The sequence below is a fragment of the Cottoperca gobio genome, chromosome 15, assembly GCF_900634415.1.
Source record: "Cottoperca gobio chromosome 15, fCotGob3.1, whole genome shotgun sequence".
Taxonomy (NCBI): domain Eukaryota; kingdom Metazoa; phylum Chordata; class Actinopteri; order Perciformes; family Bovichtidae; genus Cottoperca; species Cottoperca gobio.
The window spans coordinates 1,310,269-1,336,146 of record NC_041369.1 but is presented as its reverse complement, the minus strand read 5'-3'; the positions used below and the strand labels follow the sequence as shown (position 1 = coordinate 1,336,146).

General features: G+C 41.5%; 1 pseudogene; it reads right to left on the bottom strand.

The window, feature by feature from the left end:
* Positions 1 to 831: 831 nt before the first annotated feature.
* LOC115020213 (general transcription factor II-I repeat domain-containing protein 2-like) lies at positions 832 to 24,895 on the bottom strand (annotated as a pseudogene).
* Positions 24,896 to 25,878: the final 983 nt, after the last annotated feature.

The following is a 25,878-nucleotide window of genomic DNA, read 5'->3' as shown; positions in this document are numbered from 1 at the left end:
CTTGTATGTTGTCCTTGGATTGTGGTACGTAGCCAGATAATAGAGACAGGTTGATCATATTTAATAACGAGGTGTTAATTAAGGGTAAAACTTCTTTAAACAGTTTAGTTGGAATCGGGTCTAAAAGACAGGTTGATGGCTTAGACCAGGGGTGTCAAACTCAAATACAGACTGGGCCAAAATGTTAAACTGAACAAAGCCGTGGGCCAAGGTTGAACAAATGAACCTTTTAATAGGGACCCAAACAAGTTTTGCATTGAATATTGAACAAGCAAGGCTTATATAACTTTATAGTGACATGCAAGATCGACTTTCTAATAATAATAATAATAATAATAATAATTAAAAAATATCAATGGCATATCAAATAAAATTTAAATAAAAATTGAATGCCTCTTTTCTATTTGCAGCCTTCTGAGGTAAATATCAAAATAAACTTTTTCCACAGGCTAATAATACATTTGAAAATAAAATAACAATAATGAATGAATCAAACATTCAAGCCTTGAAGTAGCAAGAGAAAGTGCATGAATAAAACGTTAATTATTGCTCAGTTTGCTACACTAATTTGCTTTAACACTAAATATGGAACAAGCAACGCTTATATAACTTAATAGTGCAAAATCAACTTTCAAAAAACGAACGAAAAAACATCAATGGTATATTAAATCAAATTTAAATAAAAAATGGAATGCCTCTTTTCTATTTGCAGCCTTCTGAGGTAAATATCAACATTAACTTTTTCCACAGGCTAATACATTTGTAAACAAAATAACAATGAATAAATCAACCATTCAGGCCTTTTTACTGCTCAGTTTGCAACACACTGATCTAATCTGATGTGCCCAAGCCAGATACCTGGCATCTTTTCTTGGATACTAGTTCATTAATGTCGGGGTTCAGGCTTTGAGCTGAGGCAACCTTCATTATCGAACGAAGGTGTTCATCAGTCAGACGTATCCTGTGACACGTTTTCGTCATCTTCATTGAGGAGAAAAGTTGCTCACACAGATAAGTGCTGCCGAACATGGAGAGCAATTGAGCAGCTTGGGTGCGGAGCTGAGGCATTGTGTCAGGGATGAATTGTGGAAACTGTGCGGCGCCAACAGCATCATACTTTGACTTCAGCGTGTCATCACACTGGAGTTCAATCAGCTCCATTTGGAGGTTAGTTGGTGCTTTTTCCACATCAACTGCGAAGGGATTACTAAGCAGTTCAAATCTACATTTCTGACCATCAAAGTCGCCAAATCGCCGGATAAACTCAGCGCCGAGTACACTGAGTTGTTCAGCAAACTGTGCGCACACGGCAGTAGAGATCTGCGTTGTTATGGTTTGGCAGCAGGGGAAATGGCCAAGGTTTCCTTGCAGCAGCTGATTCTCCCACAGGCAGAGTTTAGTTTTAAAAGCTCTCACTGACGAGTACATATCTGTGATGATGCGGCCTCGCCCCTGTAGCTGCAGGTTCAGCGCATCAAGATGGCTTGAGATGTCACACAGAAAGGCCAGCTCACACAGAAACCTTTGCTCCCAGAGCTCTGCTGTGTCCTTCCCTTTGCTTTGCAGAAACTGACATATTTCTTCACGCAGCTCGAAAAATCTGTTCAGTACTTTTCCGCGGCTTAACCATCTCACCTCTGTGTGATACGGCACGTCTGTGTGTTCCGAACCAAACTCGTCCAGAAAAGACTTAAACTGGCGGTGATTCAGACCTTTGGCTCTTATAAAGTTAACAACTTGTGTTACTGTGGTCATAACATGTTCCATCGTTAGGGCTTTAGCACACAGTGACTCTTGATGTATGATGCAGTGATAAACAGATAGCTCACCTGCACAGTTCTCTTCCCGCATCTTTTCACGAATCCTGCCCACCAGTCCATTCTTTTTACCACTCATCGCTGGCGCACCATCAGTGGTTAATCCCACGAGTTTATCCCACGGCAGGTTTATTTCACTTACACATTTGCAAACCTCCTCAAAGATGTCCTTCCCTGTGGTTGTGCCATGCATGGATTTAAATCCCAAAAGCTCCTCCGTAACACACAAATTTGAGTCGACACCGCGGATGAAGACTGACAGCTGCGCAGTATCAGACGCGTCAGTGCTCTCGTCCACAGCAAGGGAAAAAGAAACAAAATCTTTTCCCTCTTCCATCAGCTGGTCATGCAGATTGGTGGCAAGATCACATGTGCGCTCAGCTATTGTGTTCCTGCTCAGGCTTACGTTTGAAAAGGCCTGCTTTTTCTCTGGGCACACTTGGTCACAAACTTTCAGCATGCACTTTTTAACAAACTCTCCCTCATTAAAGGGTCGGGTTGATTTGGTGATTTCTTCTGCCACGATATAACTTGCCTTTACAGCAGCCTCATTTTGTGCTGTGACTTTTTTGAACATATTCTGTTGTGAAACCAAACCTCTTTTCATCTCCTCTACTTTCTGGCTCCTTTGAGTCGTGTCCAGGTCCTTGTACTTGTCCTGGTGTTTCGTTTCATAGTGTCGCCTAATGTTGTACTCCTTAGTTACTGTTGGGTTTTGAGGCCCAAAGGGCGCTGAGGTAGTCTTTCAATTGAATCCAGTAAACTTCTAGTTGATCAAGATACTTATTTATTTAAAGTGATGATGACAGCAATATCAAAAAATACCCTCAGCCGAGGACACTTTCACACACCAAGTCCACAGTCCGAATCAATAAAGAGCCAGTTAGCTGTCTGTTGGTACAAGTGAAAGTGTTACAAAAACATCATAATCATTTTGCTATATTCTCTACAGAAGGGTGTCGTCGTCCCTCATTGGTCCATGTTGGCGCGGTTATGCCCCTTGGTGGGCCGTCTTGTAGATGGCGAGATGGAGGTGGACCTGAAACACTTTGAAGAGAACCTACAGTGCTTCATTCATAATTAGTATAGTGCTCATTATACATTTGTGCAGAAATACATGTTGTGCAATAATACATTTAGATTGAGGTGGACGAGTGCATGTGATAATCATTAAATGTGACACAATACATAATACATTTTGATTGAGGTGTACGAGTACATGTGATAATCATTAAATGTGACACAATACAATCAGGAGTTTATTTACTTCACAAATTCCCTCCGTACACACCATTTATGGTGTGTATATCATTCAGTAAATATAAAGCACCAATTGGTGCAAGAATACAGCATATGGTATGAAATAATACATTCTTAGTTGTTTGGTTTTTATTTCAATCAAAAACATACCAGAATTAGAGAACAATGACTATAAAATAGGGAATACCTCAATCAAATAACATATCTGAATTTAGAGAACAGTGACTTATAAAAATAAGTATAAAAAATACCTTCGGTAATGTGACTTTGTCTTTGATAAAAAATACCTTTAGTAGCAGCTTTGTCTTTAATAAAGAATACCTTTAGTAACAGCTTTGTATTCTAGTATAAAAATCTCTTTTAGCTTCACCTTTTATTCCAGTGTAAAAATCCCTTTTAGCTTCATTTTCTATAAAAACACTTTTGGTATAAGACTGTAAATTTCAGCACACAGATAACATCAATAAAAAACAGTAGAAAAACAGTAAATCTCAGTATACCTGGAACATCAGTAAAAGACTGTAAATATAGGTAACTTGCAATGTCTATGTAAGACTGAGGTAGCTGTATTAGACTGTACCTACAGTGTGAGACTAACTACAGTAATATCAGTAGCTGAGGCATGGCAGGAGTGATCATTTAGTGGAATTTATTCACACGAAAACATCTACCTGCAGGCTTTGTCTTTCCTCCTCTAAGAGGAACTCGCCTTCTCCGTGCATCAAAAACTGACCTGCTTCAGCTCTCTCTTTGGTCAGGGCGGTGGTGATCAGCTTAGTGGTTAGGGTGCGGATGCATGGGATGCAGCAACATCCACACAGGATTAGTATACCTATCGGTATGATCAACAGAACGCTCAACACCATCATCTTATACTGACCAAACCAACGCTCCATGGAGCTTGTGAAGTAATTCTCTACCCCACTGTTTGAGGCTAGCTCTTTGCTGAGTGCGCTGAGTCCTTCCAAGGCTTTGGTAATGGATCCATCAGGGGCTGTGTTATTTGGGATGAAAGTACAACACATAGATCCAAACAATTTGCAGACACCCCCTGTTTAAGCCAACAACATGTCCAATGCAATTCTGTTCTGATATGACATCAGGCTAGTCTGCCCTAATTGCTCATGCACTCCAGTCAAAGCATCTACGGTGTTGTTTGCTAATCTCTGCTGGTTGTAATAAAGGTAATTAATCCAAGCTACATTTTTGTTGGCAGTCACTCGAACGAAAATGGACTCCAAACCCGCTGCAATTTCATTTCTAGCTTTGAATTCGTCAGGGACACCACGTGGTACTCCTATGGAGTCTATGTAAATTGTGGAGCAGAAACTTCCACTGGGAATAGAACGTTTACCTCGACTCAGGAGCTCATTTCCACTATACCGACCGGAGAGTTCTTCAGCAGAGATTGGCAGGATGTAGAAAGGCATTACCAACTGTATCAATGCACAGGTACCTACCCAATCTGGCGGTAGGGCTGGATACAAAGTGTTCGTACCACAGTACCACCATACGTCAGCTCTGGCAAATTTCATGACAGACATCTTTGCTCCAAACAACATCCCTCCGTGGGAAACTAACGTTCTGCTAACGTTAGCTGCTGCAGCTCGGCAGCTAGCGATGGCATCTCCCTCTTCTGCTCTCTCCTGCTCGGTGTGTTTCATGTTTAGCTATTGCTCTGCCTCCTTTAGTGATAATGGTACGTGTATTAAATGTAGTTTATACGCAGGGTTGGAGGCGAGTTTTAGAGGGATAGATGAGCGGCTCCGCACCATGGCTAGTCAGCGGTTAGCAAGTGTAGCTGTTAGCAAGCCCCCTATAGTCGGTGCGGGTCGACCAGTGGTATCTCCTGTTAGCCGTCCCCCGGCGGGACCCGAGCAGCCGGGAGACTGGGTGACTGTCCGAAAGAAGTGTTATCAGAAGCCCACGGTTCACCACCAACCGCTTGCTGTTTCTAACAGATTCTCCCCACTCAGTGACACACCAGCTGAGAAGCCAACTCTGGTTATCGGTAGCTCAATTTTGAGATACGTTCATTTTGAGACACCAGCGACGACAGTCACGTGCATTCCGGGGGCCAGAGCGGGCGACATAGAAGCACATTTGAAACTGCTGGCTAAGGCTAAACGTAAATACAGTAAGATTGTTATTCACGTCGGCGGTAATGACACGCGATTGCGTCAATCGGAGTGTACTAAAGTTAATGTGGAGTCGGTGTGTACATTTGCCAAAACAATGTCGGACTCCGTAGTTTTCTCTGGTCCTCTGCCAAATCTTTTGAATGATGACATGTTTAGCCGCATGTCATCATTCCGTCGCTGGCTCTCACGGTGGTGTCCAGATAATGATGTGGGCTTCGTAGACAATTGGCGGACTTTCTGGGGAAGGCCTGGTCTGATTAGGAGTGACGGCATCCATCCTACTTTGGCTGGAGCAGATCTCATATCCAATAATATTACACAGTCTATTAGTGGACCTAATCCATGACAACCCAGAGTTGAGACCAGGACAAAGAGTTGTAGTCTTACACACTTCTCTGTGCTTCTTTCCGGGCAGTCACCCACTCAAATCCCCATAGTGACTGTGTCTGCCCCACGACCACTGAAACTAATCAAGTCTATGGTTAACAGAAGAGGAGTTATACATGAAAACCTAATTAAAATAAACACCACCACTGCAAAAGTGCAACTAAATCAAAAAATTAAATGTGGGCTCTTAAACATCAGATCTTTATCAACGAAAGCTGGATTGGTAAATGATTTAATATCAGATAATAAGATTGATTTATTTTGTCTCACTGAAACCTGGCTGAGACATGAAGAATATGTCAGTCTAAATGAATCTACTCCACCTGGTCATATTAATACTCACATTCCTCGAGGTACTGGCCGAGGAGGTGGAGTTGGGGCCATATTTGACTCAAACCTCTTGATCAATCCTAAGCCTAAACTAAAATATAACTCTTTTGAAAGCCTTGTTCTTACGCTCTCAAACCCAACATGGAAAACAATAAAGCCAATTTTATTTGTTACTGTGTACCGCCCTCCTGGTCCGTACTCTGAATTTCTATCTGAATTCTCAGAATTTTTATCAAATTTAGTCCTTAAAACAGATAAAGTAATTATTGTAGGTGACTTTAATATTCATGTGGATGTTGATAGTGACAGCCTTAATAATGCATTTATCTCAATATTAGATTCAATTGGGTTCAGTCAGAATGTACATGAACCAACTCACTGTTTAAACCACACTCTGGACCTTGTTCTGGGATATGGTGTTGAAATTGAAAGTTTATCAGTGTGTCCACATAATCCTCTTTTATCAGACCATTTTTTAATAACTTTTGAAGTCCTGTTACTGGACTACAAGCCAGTAGGCAAAATATCCTACGCTCGATGTTTATCTGAAAGTGCTGTGACTAAATTTAAGGAAGTGATTCCATCAGCACTTGATTCAATACCAGGACTCAATATCAATATAACAGAGGACTCCAATGCTAACTTTAGTCCCTCCCAAATTAATCATCTTGTTGATAGCGCTGCAGCCTCACTGCGAATAACACTCGACTCTGTCGCTCCTCTTAAGAAGAAGATCATAAAACAGAAAAAGAAAGCTCCATGGCTTAATTTACAAATCCGCAAACTAAAACAAAAGTCGAGAAATCTTGAAAGTAAATGGCGTTCCACTAAATTGGAAGAATCTCGTTTAGTCTGGTTAGATCATCTTAAAACGTATAAGAAGGCTCTCCGTAATGCCAGAGCAGCTTATTACTCTTCCTTAATAGAAGAAAATAAGAACAACCCCAGGTTTCTTTTCAGCACTGTAGCCAGGCTGACAGAGAGCCACAGCTCTACAGAGCCTTCTGTTCCTATATCTCTCAGTAGTGACGACTTTATGAGTTTCTTTAACGATAAAATTATAATTATTAGAGACAAAATTAATCTCCTCCTGACCTCAATTGGTAATGACTTAACTTCAACTGTTGGAATTTTAAAAACATCTGTAACTCCTGAAATATATCTAGACTGTTTTACTCCAATCAACCTTAACCAACTAACTTCAACAATCTCATCGTCTAAGCCATCAACCTGTCTTTTAGACCCGATTCCAACTAAACTGTTTAAAGAAGTTTTACCCTTAATTAACACTTCGTTATTAAATATGATCAACCTGTCTTTATTATCTGGCTACGTACCAAAATCCTTTAAAGTAGCTGTAATAAAACCACTTCTTAAAAAGCCTGGTCTTGATCCAGAGATTTTAGCCAACTATAGGCCGATATCTAATCTTCCCTTTCTCGCTAAAATCCTTGAGAAAGCAGTCGCAAAACAGTTGTGTGACTTTTTACATAATAATAGTTTATTTGAGGTTTTTCAATCTGGATTTAGAGTTCATCATAGCACAGAGACGGCACTGGTGAAAGTTACCAATGACCTTCTATTGGCTTCAGACAAAGGACTCGTCTCTGTTCTTGTCTTGTTAGACCTCAGTGCTGCTTTCGACACTGTTGATCATGACATTCTACTACAGAGACTGGAACATTGTGTTGGCATAAGAGGAACCGCACTAAGCTGGTTCAAGTCCTATTTATCTGAGCGATCTCAATTTGTACTTGTTAACGATAAATCCTCCATGACAGCCAAAGTCAGTCTCGGAGTTCCGCAGGGTTCTGTACTTGGACCGATTCTATTCACCTTATATATGCTTCCTTTGGGCAATATTATAAGGAACCACTCTATAAACTTTCATTGTTATGCGGATGATACCCAATTATATCTATCAATTAAACCAGATGAAACCAATCAATTGGCTAAACTTCAAGCATGCCTTAAGGACATAAAAACTTGGATGTCTAGCAACTTTTTGATGTTAAACACAGACAAAACTGAAGTTATTATACTTGGCCCTAAACGCCTCCGAAACGCATTTTCTAATGACATAGAAGCTCTGGATGGCATTAACTTGGCCTCCAGCACCACTGTAAGGAATCTTGGCGTCATCTTTGATCAAGATCTGTCGTTTAACTCCCACATAAAACAAATCTCAAGGACTGCCTTCTTTCATCTACGTAACATTGCAAAAATAAGACACATCCTGTCTCAAAATGATGCAGAAAAACTAGTCCATGCATTTGTTACTTCAAGGCTGGATTACTGCAACTCATTGTTATCAGGTTGTCCAAAAAAGTCGGTTAAGACTCTTCAGTTGATCCAAAATGCAGCGGCACGTGTATTGACTAGAACAAGGAAATGGGATCATATTACTCCTGTATTAGCTGCTCTGCACTGGCTCCCGGTAAAATACAGAATAGAATTCAAAATCCTTCTCCTGACTTACAAATCAATTAAAGGTCAGGCTCCAGCATATCTTAAAGATCTCATAGTACCTTATAAACCAACTAGAGCATTACGCTCCCAGACTGCAGGGTTACTTGTGGTTCCTAGAGTCTCTAAGAGTACAATGGGAGCCAGAGCCTTCAGCTATCAAGCTCCTCTCCAGTGGAACCAGCTTCCAGTTTGTGTTCGGGAGGCAGACACACTCTCCACATTTAAGAGTAGGCTAAAGACTTTCCTTTTTGATAAAGCTTATAGTTAGGGCTGGCTCAGGTTTGCCCTGGATCAGCCCCTAGTTATGCTGCTATAGGCTTAGACTGCCGGGGGACACCTCCCTGCTCTCTTCCTTCTCTCCCTCTCTCTTCTTCTCCCTCTCTTCTTCTCCCTCTCTATCTGTATGCATTTATGTAAATATATGTTACTAACTCACCATCCGGGGTATCATCCCCGGAGTGTCTGTCTCTCATGTGGCAGGTTGCCACTGATAAAGTTTACGTCAGGATCATGAATCGTGACAGCGCCTGCTGACCTGGTCCTGCTGGACACCGGGAAGCCTTATTGACATTTTCCTGGATTCATCCAAACTTTCTATTTCTTTTTTTTTTTTTTTTTCCAACACAACATAATTTCTGTCAAATGTTGTATTTGTACTATGTTGTTTATCCTGTACACACGACATCTATTGCACGTCTGTCCGTCCTGGGAGAGGGATCCCTCCTCAGTTGCTCTCCCTGAGGTTTCTTCCATTTTTTCCCCTTTAATTTTGGGGTTTCTTTTAGGAAGTTTTTCCTTGTGCGATGCGAGGGTCTAAGGACAGAGGATGTTGTAACCTGTACAGTCTGTAAAGCACACTGAGACAAATGTATAATTTGTGATATTGGGCTATACAAATAAATTTGATTTGATTTGATTTGATTTGAAACCCTTAGAGTGGAATTACACCATTTCAAATGTCCTACCTGAGTGCCTGCGCCACTGGTCTTGGTGATACACTCATAATCGCCGTCATAGGCAAAAAAATGAGGTGGAATGAAGTCAATTCTGGTCACTGGATACAACAGGGCCAGAGAGGTGCATCCTGCGGGACTGACAAGAGTGTACAAAGCATACATACACTGGAGACCTGCTGTGTCATTACTCAGATTCAATGGAAATGGAATAGTAGCTAAACTAGGTCTAGCAGCGGCGCATGCAACACAGTTTGATTGACCACTCTGTTCAACGGAGTATCTCACCCAATCTAGCCATGCATTACTGTCCTGATATCCTGTCTCCACTGCCATTGTTTCTTTAAGATTAGTGATGTTCAGATAAATCACACTCATTTTCTTCTTTGCTAGTCCGGTGTACGTTTTCTGGGTCTTTTTCTCAACAGGGATGAAGCTTTGCTCTATTACCTTCAACCAAAACATGAACAGTGGGTCTTTGGCATCCTTTGATATCCCTAAATAGTACAGGCCAGAATCAGAGAGTTCAGGGTGGAAAACTGTGATGACCACAGGGTTACAATTTGTCGGATGCCCATTGCCGAGCAGAGTTCTTGGATCAGGATTAGAATTAGGTGGTTCTCTTTCACCACATTCACATGGGCTTCGTTTAATGATTCTCCATTTTTCAACCAAGGGGTGGTCTAGATTAATCCATCCCCCGTTTGAGTGTGCAAACACATCGGAATAATGACAGGGACGCTTACACAGATACTTGGCTTTGTTGGAATCGCATTGTGTGCTCCATTTGAGGCCATTAACAGACATCATGGTGTTTACATCAAATTCAAACGAGGTGATCTTGTCTCTCTCTACTGTAACGGTAATCCCACCGTCTTTAATATCTACGGCTTCGTTGTTTTTCATGCTTCTCATGCGTCTCACTCGTCGCGTTAGTATTGTGTTAGGGGGTGCAATCTCATTAGGGGATCGTTCAGTCACATCTTGGATTTGTTTAGTTGTCAGATTGTCTGGTGTGTAGTAAGCTTCATTTGGGCAAAGATTAGCTAATCTATTGCTTGGTTCCTTACTTCCTACTCTCAGGCAAAACTCCCACCATGTCAAGGGGAGCACTATAACAATTGTGAGCAGTGCTAACCCAGCTATCACCCGAGGGTCTCCCCATGGAGAGATTTTCTGGTACACTATTACCTCCGCTTTTTTGTCTTTTATTGGTGGCATTTTTAACTGGTTTTATCTGCTATCTGCTCACTTAGACAAACACAAACAAACAAACTTACACAAACAAATAATTGTGACAAGTGAAATTTAGATTAATCTAAGGACAATTTATCCTCTGGTGCTGATTCTAGATTCACAAATCAATTAGTCAGTACTGTTTTGTTCCAGCAGGTTCAAATCTTGACTAACTTCTGCTAAACAGCGAGAAGGCGCCAGTGCAGGTACACAATGTGTGAGGTGGTGCCAATTAGCTCCTGTTTTACCTTTTACCCGGAGCACGTGTGAAGTACGTTCTGTCACCTCCCACGGTCCAGTCCACCTAGGTTCAGACCACTTTCTTTTGTGGACCTTGACCCTTACCCAATCACCTGGTCCAACAGGAGTCTCTGGTGGTTCGTCAGGTTTTTCTGCTGCTGCTTCCACCTGTGTAGACAAAACTTCGATGATTTTAGCCAAAGCCTTGACATATTCATCTGCCTCAATCTGCCATAGATCTAATACAGGACCGTGCCCTCCTTCACGTGGAGGGCCAGGCATTGGTCTACCGGTTAACAGTTCATGTGGAGACACATGTGTTTGACTGCTTTGTGAGGATCTCATTGACATGAGTGCCAAAGGTAGGGCATCTACCCACTTTAACTTGTTACCATAACATGCTTTAGCAAGTTTTCTTTTGAGTGTTTGATTAGCTCGTTCTACCAAACCCTGTGATGCCGGATGATATACTGACCCAAATTTGTGTGTTATGCCAAAATACTTTTCTACTTCTTTAAGCTTATGGCTCGTGAAGTGTGTCCCATTATCTGATCGTATGCAACGTGGAACTCCATACCTTGGTATGAGTTCATTTTTTAACCATTTGATTACAGAATTGGCATCTTCTTTTTTGCAGGGAATTGCTTCAATCCACTTAGTGAAACGATCGACCATTACCAAAACATATCTGTACCCTCTTACCACATTTTCTGCTCCCATGTCTGTATAGTCAATACATATCTCTTTGAATGGTGCATCTGGCACTGGAAAACGACCCATAGGACACTTGTATGTTCTTTTATTGTTAAATTTACAACAGGTATCACATTCTGTTACAAAGTTTTCAACCATCTCTTTCATAAATGGGTACCACCATTCTACCTCTATGTCCCTTGTTGTTCTTAGTTTTCCAACATGCGTGGGGCCATGGGCTTGTTTGATCAACAGGTGACATAGTTTAGCTGGTGCCACGAGTCTGCCATCATGAGCTCTCCAGATTCCTTCAGTCTAGGTGGCTCCCTTATGAGCCCATTGATTATGCTCATAGACTCCTGCTTGTGCTTGCATTTCTTTGATGCTCTCCAAAGTGAGTTGCTCTTGATTTTCACTGTTCAAACAAATCATTTGCTGAGTGTAGCCGCCTGCTACTTTAGCTGCCTTGTCTGCTGCATCATTTCCTTTTGCCACTGCTGTATCAGTTTTCTGATGACCTTTGCATTTCATTATAGCAACATGTGATGGCAGCAGTGCCGCTTTCAGTAGGGCTCTTAATGCTTCAGCATGTTTGACAGGTTTTTTGGATGAAGTCAGGAAACCTCTTCTCATCCACTGGGGGCCGTCAATATGGACAGCGCCATATGCATAAGCAGAGTCTGTGTATACATTTATTCTCTGGCCTTCTCCGTGTTTCAATGCTTGTGTTAACGCGACTATTTCTGCAAGTTGTGCAGAGGCTGGCTGTGGAATGATGTGTGCTTCCAAAGTTTGTGTGTTTTCTCCACTTTGTTGCACTACAGCATAGGAAGCTACATTTCCTTCATCTCCTTTGTACAGCCATCACTGTATAGAATTTTATCTGGATTATTCAATGGTTCGGTTTCCAAATCTGATCTAATTTTAAGATCTTGTTGTGAGACAAATGCACAGTCATGTGGGTCATGGTTTTCTGAATTCAGTCCTGTTGCCATGTTGATTGTCCCTGCCACATATGTGATGTGGGGCTTAGTTAGTGTTTCTTCTATCTTTACTTTTCTAACTGGAGAAAAAGTGAACGCTTGTGAGTTTAGAAACGCCACTACACCATGTGTAGTGTTTACTTTGAGAGGGTGGCACATCACTACGTGTGCAGTCTTTTGAATTGTCTTTGCTAGAGCAGCCAGGTGTCTTGTACAACCTGTTTGTCCTTGTTCAACATTGTCCAATTTTGAGCTGTGGTACATCAGTACATGTCTTTCTCCCCCTTTTTTCTGAAACAGGACTCCATTTACCATCCCTCCTGTTTCAGAAACATCCAAATGAAAATCATCATTGTAGTCTGGGGAGCATAGATGTGCAGCTTGTCCCAAGGCTTGTTTAGTCTTAGTGAAAGCTTCTTCGCCTTCTGTAGTCCAGATGAGCTCAGCAGTGAGGTTTCTGTTTCCTGCTTCTGAGAGCATGTCTCTGAGTGGTTGAGTCAGATTTCCATAATCTGGTACATGAGTCCTACTGTAACCCGTCAATCCAAGAAATGCCAACATGTGTTGTACTGTCTTTGGTTTTCCATGTGATAGGATTGAGGTCCTTTGTGCATTGGTTAGAGTCAGGCTGTTTGCAGAAATGAGTCTTCCCAAGAAAGTGACTGATCTTCTTGCAACTTGAGTTTTTTCTTTCTTGACTTTGTATCCTGCTTCTGCAAGTAGTGTAAGGAGATTTGCTGTGGCTTCCAGGCAGGATTCAGCACTGGTGCCTGCGAGCAGCAAATCATCAACGTACTGTATCAGAGTTACACCTGGTGGCAGTTGTAAGCTGCTTAAGTCTTTTTTCAGAGCTTGATTGAACAGTCCTGGGCTGTCTTTGTAGCATTGTGGCATTCTGTTGTAGGTGTATTTCTGTCCGTTATATGTGAAAGAAAATATGTTTTGTACTTCAGGGTCCAATGGTAGACAAAAGAAAGCATTAGCCAGATCTATGACTGTGAAGTATTTGTGTTCAGGATTGAGATTTTGAAGCGCCACATATGGGTCTGGAACAGGTATATTTTGTGACACTGTAGCAGAGTTGATTTTTCTTAGATCATGAACCATTCTCCAGCCTTTGTTGCCAGCTTTTGGGACTGGTAAAATGGGTGTGTTCCAGATGGAGTTTGAGTGTCTGATTACGCCAGCTTCTAGGAGTCCATTGATTGTTGCTCCTATTCCTTCAATCTGCTCTCTTTTTAGGTTATATTGCGGTAACCAACATGATTGTTCTGTTTTGAGAGTCACTGAGACCTCATGATGAGGCACAAAACCTACATCATAGTCTCCAGTTGTCCACAAATATGATGGGATATCTTTGAGTGTTTCTTCCGTGTCAGGATGGTTGGTGTGTTCTCTTCCATGGTCTCTTTCCAATTCTTGTTCTTCCAAGATGCCAACATCCATACTGTGATGAGTGATTTTCCACATCGTCTCATCTTCTGCTCTCCATACGCAGGCAATACTGGTTGGGAGCCAGTTGATTGACATGGCTCTCTTTATCATGGGACCTAAGGACCTTGCTTCAGATCCTACTGCCAATGCCAGTGTGATATGTGGCACTGCTTCAGCTGATAATGCATACCATTGCAGTTGTTCTTTAGTGAGAGCACATAATGCAGCTACACCTTGAGGTCCCACGTAGATGTCCTTGACTTCTATTTGCTCCTTTGTCATGTTTCTTTCTTCCTCCCAGGCTTGTTGATACTCTTCGTCAGGTTGACACAAGTAGTTATAGGTGCAGTGTAAAGGATCAAGTGGAGGTCCATATGGAGCTAATGTGTTGATCCAAGGCTTCCATCCCATGTAAGTCTTCTGGACTCCTGGAGTGTCTTGACCTTCTGTCAACAGGCGGCTCCAATACACTGTTGTGGTAGTTTCTTCAATGTCTTGGGTAGGGCTTGATGTCATCACCAAGATCCTTTGATCTGTTTGATACTGTCCATGCAGAGGTATTTGTCCAGGAAACTGTAGAGTCAGTCCATCACTGGAACATAGAATTCGTGCTCCAGTTTTAACCAGCAGGTCTCTACCCATCAGGTTTACAGGACACTTTGGGGAGAAGAGGAAAGGGTGTAGCAGGGATTGTCTACCAAGTACAGTGACCAATGGCATGGTATACTTTTGTTCTTCTGTTCTTCCCGAGTATCCAACGGTTCGAAGGGTCTTTGTAGAGAGAGGTGGTGTTTTTCCTTTCAAGGAAGTTATACAGGACGCTGTTGCTCCTGTGTCCACCATCAGTTCCATTTTTTCTCCTTCTATCGTACAGGTGACCATTGGTTCATTCTGAGCTGGAATAGCTTCACCTGCAGTTGGATCCTCTGGGCATCTTCATTGTGAGGAACCATCCCATTCCTGGGAATGTTCCCATGCAGCGAGTGGCATTTGGTGAGTGTTGGGAGGATTTCTTCCTCTTCCTCTACCAAAACTTTGCTGTCCTCTCCCTCCTGCAGGACCGTGCTGTCCTCTTCCTCCTCTTCCATAGGTGGGATGTCCTCCTCCTCTACTGTTAGGGAATCCTCCTCTTCCTTGATAGGAGTTTCCTCCTTGGTAGGGGTTTCCTCCTCCTTGTTGCCCATACTGGTGGCAATCTTTGATCCAGTGAGATGCGCTTCCACAATTAAAGCATCCCTGTGGCGGAGCTCTTTCATAATTTCTGTAGCGGTTGTTACCCCCCTCTCCATGCTCCTCTGTTTGGCACTTGCCATGGAGGTCCATTCTGAGGAACTTGTTGCTGTGTATGAGTCTGTATTGTAGTTTCTGGGAATTCTCCAGTATCGTACTGTCCCATTAACATCTGTCTCTTATCTTTCTTATTTCTTGAAGCCTCAGTGTCTTTCTCAGCCATTTGAGCCTTTGCCAATCTTCTGGTGATTGTCAGATGTTCTTCTTCCTTCTGCACTTCTGTCTGCCTGTGTTGCTCGTCATGATGCACAAGGTGCTCTCTCCAAAGTGCATTAGACATTGAGTCTAGTCCCACCACACTCTTCAGACAGTTTTGGACATGAGTAGATAGGGCCTTTATCACTGCATGTCTCCAGAACATGGTACATGATGGAGAGAGGTCATGTCTTTCTCCAGTGCTGTCTAACCAGACGCCTTCGCTTCTTTTCAGGAAAGCATGCATGTCTTCATCATTTCCTTTCTTTAGGCCTGTCACTGCTGTTATGCTGCGGGTGGTGGGAAAAGCGTCTCTCATAGCATCCCAGTAATGATTCCTGTGAGGATTGAAGGATTTTTCATCGTCCTCGTTATTGCATCCAGCGATGAGATCCATGTCTAGCATCGTCTTTTTTCCTTCCAGTCTGCCCATGAGAGTCCTCAAGTCTCCCACACACACGATCTCCTGCTGTGTATTTCTCAAATTCATTAATCCATTTCTGTGCTCCTGAGGTGAGGGGAGGCAATTTGGCCGCCAAACTCTCCAAATCACGATGACTCCAGGCGTGGTATATCATGGGTCCTCCTGGTGTTGCCATGAGTGGCATCTGTTGTGCTGCTCTTTGCTCTTCCATCTTATTGCTGGTCCTAGTTGAAATTGACTGTTCTTTCATCTTCAGTCGTCCTTCTACAAAGTATGTCTTGAAGTCACTCTTTTCTTCTGGGGAAATCGTGCTGAGACTCCTTTCAGAATTCCTTGAGCTTCTTTCAGCTTGTTCAAATTCTTCTTCATCCTCATCAGTTTTATCTTCTTCATACTCAGGTCCCTCCTTGCTTGTTGCTTCTTCCTCCAGTTTTTCCAGGCTGTCATAGCCCGTTCTTTGGCGTGTAACTGAGTATGAATCTGGGGTGCGTAGTACCTCTTTATGTGGATTTGGAGCAGGGCGAGCAACAAAATGAGAGGGAGAGTGGGCGTTGAGTAGCTTTTCCTCTAATTTTACCTCGAGTAGTTGGACATGTTTCATCAGGTGCTCTAGTCGTTTCTCTGTTTCTCCCTCCTCTACTTCCAGACATCCTCCCTTTATGCCCATCATGGGTGCCTGTATTGGAGTGGGATTAACAGGATTGTGACTGGGTGCATATGCTGGAGGGGCGGAGACTTGTGTCAAATCTGGGTAGAGTTGAGATGTAGGCTGGACAGGTGTAGTTTCTTCATGTTTGGTGCCTTTTTCTTCTTCTTTTGCTTCCCTGATTACACAAATTGTCTCAGGTGCGGTCTGAGGTATGTTCTTGAAGAGTAGAAGGAGATGCATAGCTCTGGATTTTCTGTTTGCAGCTTTCAATGCGGCTTTCTTTACAGCTCCAAATCTTCGTTTTTCTCCTGTCTTCTCCCATGCTGTCATCTTTTGTTGATATTCGCCATTTTCAAATTCGTAAACTGCCCTTCTTTGGTCCTCACTTGGACCTGGTTGATCATCAGTTGGAAACAATCCTCTTTCTTGCCATGCGAGTAGTAGCTTTTCTGTCTTTGCTCGAACCTTCTTTCTTTCACTCGGTTTGGTGCAGGCATCCAATCGTTGGTACATTTGTTCTTTGTACTGTGCTGTGGACACAACCTTGACTTGCTTTGAGCTTTCAGATGGATCCATCATGTTGAAAATTTGAAATTCCTCAAATGTTGTTCAGTCAGTGGAGATACTCAAAATTCAAATAAATTGAGCGCAAAATGAAAATAAAAATTAGAAATAAAAAATGTTTAAAGTTCAAAAATGAATTGAGCGAGAAATAAAATTAAAAGCAAAAAATGTTTACGTTTTAAATCTAAAATAGAAATGAAATTAAAAAATGTTTACGTTTTAAATCTAAAATAAAAATGAAATAAAATTGTTTATGTTTTAAATCTAAAATAGAAATGAAATAAAAAAATGTTTATGTTTAAATCTGAAATAGAAAATAAAAATTGGAAGTGTAAATTTCCTAAGTTTAAATCTGGAATCAGAAATAAAAAGGAAACATGTAAATCAAAACCATAAAATGTAAATCTGAAATATAAGTATAATCAAAGGTAAATCAAAGGCAGGACTTATTCAAACTTTTTCTCTAATGGGCAATTCGTGACAATTATTATAATTATAACTCTTAGTAGTTATTTGAATTTGGGTGTAAATTCAATTTTGTCCACCAGATGGAGGCATATGTCCACAACAAGAGGGTCAAAGTTCAACTTGAGTGTACTCGGTCAAAGGTCAATGGTACCGAAAACCCAAAAAAATAAAACTTTTTAACTTACGGAAATATAAAAACAGGAAATGGACTACAAGTCGAATCAATGAAACTACAAATTCTTTTTCACTCCTTGTGGAGGATTTACAGAATTACAGAAACAGGAAATGGACTACAAGTCGAATCAATGAAACTACAAATTCTTTTTCACTCCTTGTGGAGGATTTACAGAATTACAGAAACAGGAAATGGACTACAAGTCAAGTCAATGAAACTACAAATTTTCTTGCGGCTTTGTCCCTTTGGAACTCCTGGTGGAGAACTTACTGTATTACAAAAACAGGAAATGGAATCGAATCAATGGAGCTACTGTTACAGCGAGCACACTCCGTGTAGGAGTACATCCCCTGGAGCCGGAGCCTTGTATTCGTTACTTTTTATCAATACACAAACTCTTCGTTGTAATGCCCAACCCCAAATGTTATCAGCGTGAGACTCAAGGTTCTGTTTGTTCCGAGGTGCTTTCGAAAGTCGAACAACTTCTTGGCGTTTGTATACGCTCGAGTTGCCGGCCCTGTTAAACACTCGTACCAACTAGTTCCTTCTGGTGAGACTTTTTTCAACTTTTAATAACCCCAACACCTTCCCGTGATTCCCCTTTATCTATTGATAGTCAAACAGTCAGTTTGCACGGTTAAATCTTCCGCTACAAACGTAAATGTAACCCCAAACAAGCGTTAGCTCCACGTTAGCTTCAGGCGGGCGCCTGGAGCTGTATAGACGTTAGCTCTAAAATAGCTTGACTTTGACGCCTCAATTCATTCACTTACAAACAACATTGCTTTTCAACAACTCACACACACATTCATCAACATATAGTTTCCAAACCACACTGCATTGATACTCGTTCTATGCCGTTATTATTGGAATAAATAGGGTTTTTATAGCCCCCGCTAGGAATAAATAGGGTTTTTATAGCCCCCGCTAGGAATAAATAGGGTTTTGATTAGCCCCCGCTAGGAATAAATAGGGTTTTTTATTTAGCCCCCGCTAGGATTAGATAGGGTTTTGATTAGCCCCCGCTAAAGAGAAGGTCACTCTTCTCTCACACAGCCGAATTCCGTGATCTTTTAAACCACTTCAAAATGCTTACTTACTTTAAACTATGTGTCTATGGTCGTCTACGGAAGATGAATAAATATATAGTGAGACAATGGGGAATTCGTCAACCTCCTCCACGCAGTCACATCAAAATATTCACTGTTAAGGTTTTCTCTTTTTAACCAGAACAGGCCGCGTTGGCCTTTTCCTCCTGCAGACACCACCAGTCACTCAGACTGCGCTTTCTTCCCAAAGACTTGATATTTTAACTTTACACTATCAAATCGAGCGCTACTCGAAAACCTTATTTCTTAACCTTATTTCTTACACCGGTGTCACTTTTTAAAACCTTTTCTGTGCACAGTTTCATATGGTATTTTTCAAAACTTTGTCACCATCACTTCATCAATATGCAAACAGCATGGATAGTATATTTTATGAGACAGCGTTCAGAGTGTGTTCTTTGACATTTACAAGTACTATTGTTTTACAATAAACTATTGCAATTTCGTTTGTAACAGGTTTGCTCACCTTATCGTTTGTCAGGCCTGTTGTAAATGTCATTGAACGCACTCCTCTGGCTTCTCATCCAGTCGCCCTCGTGTCCAGAACTTTCAGATCATCACGTCGGGGTCACCAGGTTTTGTTGGGTTTTGAGGCCCAAAGGGCGCTGAGGTAGTCTTTCAATTGAATCCAGTAAACTTCTAGTTGATCAAGATACTTATTTATTTAAAGTGATGATGACAGCAATATCAAAAAATACCCCCAGCCGAGGACACTTTCACACACCAAGTCCACAGTCCGAATCAATAAAGAGCCAGTTAGCTGTCTGTTGGTACAAGTGAAAGTGTTACAAAAACATCATAATCATTTTGCTATATTCTCTACAGAAGGGTGTCGTCGTCCCTCATTGGTCCATGTTGGCGCGGTTATGCCCCTTGGTGGGCCGTCTTGTAGATGGCGAGATGGAGGTGGACCTGAAACACTTTGAAGAGAACCTACAGTGCTTCATTCATAATTAGTATAGTGCTCATTATACATTTGTGCAGAAATACATGTTGTGCAATAATACATTTAGATTGAGGTGGACGAGTGCATGTGATAATCATTAAATGTGACACAATACAATCAGGAGTTTATTTACTTCACATTACCGACACGTTGGCTCCACAAACGAGACAAACAGGTCTGTCTTTTACATATATAAACAGATATTCTGTCTCCCACCTGTCCAGAAAAGTTCTGTTTTCTGCCTTCCTTTTCGCCATTGTTGGTAGGGGTAACACAGTGACACTGACAGTTGTAGAATGAGGCCGCAGCACGTCTGGGAGAGAGGCACGGGGAGGCGGGGTGAGCCGGCCGGCTTTCAGCAGAAGCGTTGCGCAAGAACACGGATCGCTACTGACACATAGGAGAGAGCATGGCTGGCGCGCCAAAACAACAGCAGAGCATTATTGGATTTGTAGTATTAGCGGTGAATGCGGTGTTACAGCGGCATCGCCGCTGTATAATACCAGCGGGCCAGCTCTAATGTTAATTTAATATTGCCTCAAGGGCCAAATGAAATTACACGGCGGGCCAAATTTGGCCCGCGGGCCAGAGTTTGACACCCATGGCTTAGACGATTAGATTGTTGAAGTTAGTTGGTTAAGGTTGATTGGAGTAAAACAGTCTAGCTATATTTCAGGAGTTACTAATGTTTTTGAAATTCCAGAGGTTGAAGTTAAGTCATTACCAATTGAGTTCAGGAGGAGATTAATTTTGTCTCTAATAATTATAATTTTATCGTTAAAGAAGCTCATGAAGTCGTCACTACTGAGAGATATAGGAATAGAAGGCTCTGTAGAGCTGTGGCTCTCTGTCAGCCTGGCTACAGTGCTGAAAAGAAACCTGGGGTTCTTCTTATTTTCTTCTATTAAGGAAGAGTAATAAGCTGCTCTGGCATTATGGAGAGCCTTCTTATACGTTTTAAGATGATCTAACCGGACTAAACGAGATTTACTTTCAAGATTTCTCGACTTTTGTTTTAGTTTGCGGATTTGTAAATTAAGCCATGGAGCTTTCTTTTTCTGTTTTATGATCTTCTTCTTTAGAGGAGCGACAGAGTCGAGTGTTATTCGCAGTGAGGCTGCAGCGCTATCAACAAGATGATTAATTTGGGAGGGACTAAAGCTAGCATTGGAGTCCTTCATTATATTGATATTGAGTCCTGGTATTGAATTAAGTGCTGGTGGATTCACTTCCTTAAATTTAGTCGCAGCACTTTCAGATAGACATTGAGCGTAGGATATTTTTCTAATATCCTGGCCCCAGGAATGCACGTGACTGTCGCCGCTGGTGTCTGAAAATGAACCTATCTCAAAATTAAGCTACCAATAACCAGAGTTGGCTTCTAAGCTGGTGTGTCACTGAGTGGGGAGAACCTGTTAGAAACAGCAAGCGGTTGGGGGTGAACCGTGGGCTGTCAATGGAAACTGTCAATCCATTACAGAAAAGCGGAGGCAGTGGATATTTCTGAACATTTGGTCAATGGACACCTGGGAATAACATCGGTTATACGTCACTACTTTGGTCACAAAGTTTGCCATAAAGCAAAAGAAAGTTGCTGAGGGATCGAGGCGCAATTCATAATTTTCCTACCAACTGAAACTTCAGGACGGAACAAGTCTTAAAGTGTGCGAGACACTTTTTTTTCTACACTTGGTCTCCCTGAAAGAACCATTACACATTGGCTGAACAAAGACACCATCAACCATAACGAATAAGGGGCAGACCCGCCAACTACATCTGGTCCTAAGAGTGGCAAGAATGCAAAGCTGGAAACTGCTGTCACGGATTTCCTTAAGGACTGGTTGAAGGATCAGCCCACTGTTGATTCGCACTACTGCAGAAGCACAGCGACCTACAAAGACAAGAAGTTCCTTTACCCAGGCACAACCATCTCCCAACTACATTGGGAATATCAACAGGCAGCTGCAACTGCTGGAGTGAGGGCTGTTGGGATACAACATTTCACGCGTGTTTCATGAAGGAAAGTATTCCGTATTCATTCCGCAAAAACATCAGTGTGATGTTTGTGTTTCATTCAAGCATGGGAATATCAGGCCAAATAAGATGCACATGTGAACCAGAAAGATGAAGTGAGGCAAGAGAAATCCCGCGACAATGATTCTGCGAACAATGAGAAGTCAGTTTGGACAATGGACTTGCAAGCCGTGCTGCTGTGTCCAAAAACCTAAGCCAGCTGCCTGTATTACAAAACAAGACTGCAGGTCCATAACTTTACCCTCTTTGACTTGAAATCAAAGGAAGGGTACTGCTATATTTGGGAAGAGTTGGAGGGTGACCCCAGTAGCGAGGTATTCGTACACCTTAAATATCGTCATTTTGAAGGTGTGATCAAAGACCATCCAGACTGTGTGCTCTGCTAGCATTTTAAACTGTTTGCGGTTGACCCTTTCCCATGGTCTGTCACAGTAGTGGGAATAAAATAAGTGCACTGTTTTGCCTAAGTCACTTACTCCAGAAGTAATTAGGCCAGGTTTATAATTGCCTAAAACGCAACGGCATGTTCTTAAATTGGCCTAAGTAATTTAATCCTCTTATGATACATAATTCAGAGATAGTCAAATATTGTCATAACCTTTTTGTGTTAAATATATTCTATATTTGGTTCAGTTTTTTCTGTTTTCTGAAAAACGTTAAAATGTGACATAGGCCATTCATTTAAGAAGATGACGATATGTAGCTTATATGCAGGGTTGGAGACAAATTTTACAGGGATAGAAGCACGGCTCCGCACCATGGAAAGTCAGTGGTTAGCAACTGTAGCTGTTAGCAAGCCCCTTGTAGCCGGTGCGGGCCGACCAGTGGTATCTCCTGTTAGCTGTCCCTCAGTTGGGCCCGAGCAGCCGGGAGACTCAGTGACAGTCCGAAATAAGTGTAAGCAGAAGCCCACTGCTCACCACCAACCGCTTGCTGTTTCTAACAGGATCTCCCCACTCAGCGACACACCCGCTGAGAAGCCAACTCTGGTTATCCGTAGCTCAATTCTGAGATACGTGAAGTTTGAGAATCCAGCAACAATAGTCATGTGCATTCCTGCGGACAGAGCGTAAATACAGTAAGATTGTTATTCACGTCGGCGGTAATGACACCCGATTACGTCAATCGGAGTGCAGTAAAATTAACGTGGAGTCGGTGTGTAGATGTGCAAAGACGATGTTGTTTTCTCTGATCCCCTGCCAAATCTAACCAAATGTCCTCATTCCGTCGCTGGCTCTCATGGTGGTGTCCAGATAATGATGTGGGCTTCATCAGCCAGAGCCTTCAGCTATCAAGCTCCTCTCCAGTGGAACCAGCTTCCAGTTTGTGTTCGGGAGGCAGACCCCCTCTCCACATTTAAGAGCAGGCTAAAGACTTTCCTTTTTGATAAAGCTTATAGTTAGGGCTTGCTCAGGATTGCCTTGGATCAGCCCCTAGTTATGCTGCTATAGGCTTAGACTGCCGGGGGACACCTCCCTGCTCTCTTCCTCTCTCCTCCCCTCCCTCTCTTCTTCTCCCTCTCTATCTGTATGCATTTATGTAAATGTATGTTACTAACTCATCATCTGGGGTATCATCCCCGGAGTTTCTGTGTCTCATGTGACGGGTTGCCACTGATAAAGTTTACGTCAGGATCAGGAATCATGGCTGCGCCTGCTACCCTGGTCCTACTGGACACCAGGAAGCCTTTTTAACATTTTCCTGGATTCACAACATCATTTCTGTCAAATGTTGTATTTGTACTATGTTGTTTATTCTGTACACACGATATCTATTGCACGTCTGTCCATCCTGGGAGAGGGATCCCTCCTCAGTTGCTCTCCCTGAGGTTTCTTCCATTTTCCCCCTTTAATTGTGGGGTTTCTTTTAGGAAGTTTTTCCTTGTGCGATGCGAGGGTCTAAGGACAGAGGGTGTCGTAACCTGTACAGTCTGTAAAGCACACTGAGACAAATGTATAATTTGTCATATTGGGCTATACAAATACATTTGATTTGATTTGGCTGGTACAAGCTGCTCCACCTCTTTAATGACGGTTTTATTGTCATTTTCATTGGATGACGCCTGATCGTTGTCGGAATAGTCTACCAAAAAGGAGTAGGCGTACGGTCACAAATGTGTGGTCACTTGTATTAATTCATTATAGCTATTTTTAGGAATATTCTTTAGCCAAATTCAATTCAAAACTATTAAATCTTTGCTAATTAGATGGAAATTTAATGTGGATAAAAGGAGACAATAAGTGTAGATGAAATATTGTTTGAAGAGACAAAATATTAGGAATTGAAGCCGACAAACGCAAAAGTTACTTTTCCTAGTAGCTAATTACTTTTTATAATTATACAGTAATTGTAAAGTAACTGTTACTCTTGAAAGATTAGAGTAGTCTTTATTGTCCTATAGGGAAATTTGTTTATGCTTGATGGAGCTATAGTAGCTATTTCGTGTCTGTAACCTACTGGGAGGCTTCATAATTTAACTATAACTTGTGAAAGTAAAACACTAAATAACTACACAACATTTATAGCCTGGCCTATATTACAGTAAACATTATCTCTTACCAATAGGGGACAAGCCCTGAATCATGGAAATAACCATTTATCTGGTAGTTTTTCTAAACTACCAGATTTATAAATACCAGACTACTTGCCAACTTGTAAAGCTTGTAAAATTGCCTAAGTCACAAGACAATGTGACTTAGGCCATTCTTTATTGCTTGAGTCACACTCTTGACATAGGCCATTATACTACCAGGGTAGGAACAGCATTATCTTTTCAGTAAGGAGCTGGGCAATTTTATCAGAGGTAGACGAGCATCATGAAGAGATGTTTTAGGCAAAAAAAACATTAAAATTAGTTTTAGTCTTATAATGTGAGTAACAGGGTTGCGTTTGTGTGAGTGCCACACTCCATCAAGAGTGAAAAGATTGGAAATATATTAAAAGTAAAAGGGAGGACTTACCTTTGGTCTACCCATGGTAGTAGCACATGACTTGCTGATGTCATTTCCTCTGTCATGTGACTAACAGTTTTTTCACTTCCTCTGCCAAGTTAAAAAGGTTTCGGTAACAGCATGTTGTGGGAAACACTTTCAGTGTAAAATGACTGTTATTTAAAATATGTTTATGATTTAAAAAATTAATTTTACCATTACAAGAGACATATATCAATAGAATAATACCAAAAAAAGTAAATAAAAACCCTATGTTAAATGTTACATTTGACACGAATGTTGGTCACCAAGAAGCTGGGACAAGAGAAAAATGCTATTTTAGGGGTGTTTGAGAGCCATTTGATATTTTAAATAATATTTAGAAAGAACTTTTTCTCTTTACGTCACCGACGCGTCGCGGCCACAGCAGCCTAGTCAACAAGATGAAGCGGATGAGAAAACGTTACTTGGCCCAGTGAATGGAAAGTTTACATTTAATAAACTCCTGGATGTAACTGTTGATGCTCCGTTCTGTTCTCCTACCTGAGACACATTAACAACTCCATCGCCAAATGTATTGCAATGGACTGCAGGTGGGAGAGGACAGGGGGTTAGCGGAGGCTTTACACATGGCGTCAAATAACACAACTTTTAAAGATATTGTTTATTGTGCAATGAAATATGTAATGCCCGATTTGAAATTGCACTTTATGTCAAACTGTTGGTCTGTGTTGTCTTAGATAATTGTGGCAAACAAGATATTGGAGAAATAGTATTGAAATAAAAGACATGTTGACCTTTAAGTTTATAATGCCTACTCATTGATTCACTCATCTTCCAAAACCATTTGAATATTTTGAAATGCTTCTCATAGCATATATTATAATTATGTAATTAATTATATTTTTGAATGGCTTGACGGCTCTAATAATAACACTAATAGTCATTAGCACAAACCAATTGACAAACAGAAAGACTTGAGCTTTCACAGAGTTCGGCAGTAATAATAATTGCCCAATAATTGTCAGAAAAGCCTTGATTCTTTGATGGTTGAAGATTATCAGATTGTGCTGTAACATGTACAGTCCTTGTTCACGTTGTCTCCAATACTTCATCCAAGTACAAAGTTGTGGAAAAACTAATGCTAGTAA